Source organism: Triticum aestivum, chromosome 2B (genome assembly GCF_018294505.1).
Source record: "Triticum aestivum cultivar Chinese Spring chromosome 2B, IWGSC CS RefSeq v2.1, whole genome shotgun sequence".
Taxonomy (NCBI): domain Eukaryota; kingdom Viridiplantae; phylum Streptophyta; class Magnoliopsida; order Poales; family Poaceae; genus Triticum; species Triticum aestivum.
In genome coordinates, this window is record NC_057798.1 from 465984711 (window position 1) to 465987348 (window position 2638).

The window sequence follows — 2638 nt, forward strand, 5'->3', positions numbered from 1 at the left end:
CAGCAGCTCCATCTACAGCCACAACATATTATAGATACTAGCATCACGCTCCTCTTAATATTTAGTGACAATACAAAAAAACAGCACATACCCTGTGCCTCGTCAAGTCGCTTGTTCACAAGCGCGATGTCGGCATCCGCCACATCAAGCTGTCGCCTCAGTTCGGCGAATTTAGCAGTCCGGTCAACCGCCGGACCTTGAGCCATCTGCACATAACGCAACGTGATCATTACTTGGGAGTATGATCCTCCGTTTGCCGCCTCGGGCTAGCAACCAGAGTCTCAGGGGCTACTATCTATACGGAGCACACCTAGCATGTGCGGTACTGCCGAATGTTTACATATTACTTTGCGTACCTAAAAGCCTTTGAGCAGGCTCGTAAAAGCTTCATTCAACTCGCTTTTGGCGGATGAAATCCTCTAAAACACCATACCCATTAAAGTACGGCGTGCCTCTGATATAGCCGCTCGCTCCAGAAGGCCCGTCAGTGTGTCCGGCTGTGTGCCGGACAATCCCGGACTCTTCTTGTTGTTGTCCTTGGGAGCCGAATACTACGGGCTTCGGGCGGCCGAAGCATCAACTTCTAGCCTTAGTGGATCAGGAGAAATCCTCCGTGACGACACCTTAGGATCGTCCGCCCCATGGGGCTGGGAGGTAGGAGGAGGCGTTTCACTCTCCATCATCTCTTGAAGAAGATCCCCCGAGGATGAACTCTGTTGAGAAGGGCTATGATCCGGACTGCAAGACATGTCTCGGTTATTGTTCTCAGAGATAAAACAGGATATATTTATCAAAGTACTTTTCATTCGCTTACAGCTCGATGGAGGGCTGGCCCGTTTGTGGGCGCTGTGCGGTGAGGACGCCTTCTAGGGCAGGGCTCCCTGGCGAGGGTTTCTTCCCTTGTTTGGACACCTCCACTTCCAAGTCTTCGGAGGTGGCCCTTTTCTTCCCGCGGGGGGAGGGAATTTTATATTCACCTCCCCGATTATCCTCCTTTGTGGAGACATTAATTCCCCTGGTTTGGATGTGCAATGTATGAAGCCCGCTTTCGGCTTCTCTACTCTTCCCTTCATCCTTCCCCGATGGCACTTGATAGGGTGCGCGTTTAAGCATCTTGGTTAGTACAGGATTCGGCGAGCCTTTGGGAAGAGGGGCCGGACACCTGATCCTCTATGCCTTTCTTAGCCAATCTTGGCCGCGGATAGTTCTCAGAATAATGTTACGATAAACATGAATAACGTGTTCGGTTGCAGAGTTACTTACTTGGGTATCTGGACGATTGCAGTTCAAGCCCGCGTCCTCGGTGGTGTCCGGACACTTTATTCGTGATCCGAAGGATAACTGATACATCCCTTCGAGCGTCATGCCTAAGAAGTGCCGAATAGTTCGCGGTCCTTCTAGGTTGAACTCCCACATCCGGAGAGGTCGACGTTTGCACGGCAGGACCCGACAAACTAGCATTACTTGAATTATTTTTATAAGGTCGACATCCCTCTCAAGAATATCCCTAATGCGGCTCTGCAATGTCGGTACATCATTAGCAGGCCCCCAGTCCAATCCCTCATTGACCCATGACGCTAGTTGAGGCAGAGGGCCCGAGCGGAAGGCAGGGGCGTCCGCCCACTTTGTGCCTCGGGGAGCTGTGATATAGAACCACCTCCGCTGCCATAAGTCGGGCACCTCCGGGAAGGAACCCTCTAGCCATGGGGCATCGGCGCTTTTGCTTATTATAGCGCCTCCGCACTCCGCGTGTCGCCCATCAATCACCTTCGGCTTTATATTAAAGGTCTTGAGCCATAGGCCGAAGTGTGGGGTGATGTGGAGGAAGGCTTCGCACACGACGATAAACGACGAGATGCGAAGGATGAAATCCGGAGCTAGATCGTGAAAATCTAGCCCGTAATAGAACATGAGCCCTCTAACAAAGGGATCAAGACTAAAGCCTAAGCCCCAGAGGAAGTGGGAAACGAATACAACGCTCTCATTGGGTTCGGGAGTGGGGATGACCCGCCCTTGAGCAGGCAGCCTATGCGGGATTTTGGCGGTCAGATACCTGGCCTCCCTGAGCTTCTCGATGTCCTCCTCTGTGATAGAGGAGGCCATCCACCGACCTCGAGGGTTGGATCCGGACATGATTGAAGGTCCGAAAGCGCTTAGGCCCGAGCTTTGGGTGTTGGAACTCGAGGTGAAGGAAGGGTTGGGTGTGGGAAGAAAAGGATGGGCCTTGGTTCCTTTATAAAGGGGTGAATACCAAGCGTCCCCCGCGTGACCGTTTGGAACTTATCTAGAATTGAGGTATCATACTAACAGGCGTAGTTGGGTTACCCACACCCGTATTGATGATAATCCCACGATAAGGGAAACACAATCTCTGCTTCAACAAGACGTGCCAATAAAACTGCCTCGCAATATGTGTAGTGGCAGGCTGGGAAAAACGGTTCGTAATGACCGGGCCGTGGCATGATGTCACGCTAGGAAAAATTGTCAGCAGATTAGATTTGTGGAATATTGTACTCTCTACGATGGTAAGTGGAAATTATTTTGCAGAGCTGGACATGATTCATGTGTTCGAAATTTACCTTGGAGTATTCGGAGATGGAACCCGCCTTGCAATGCCGAAGACAATCTGTGTGCCGGA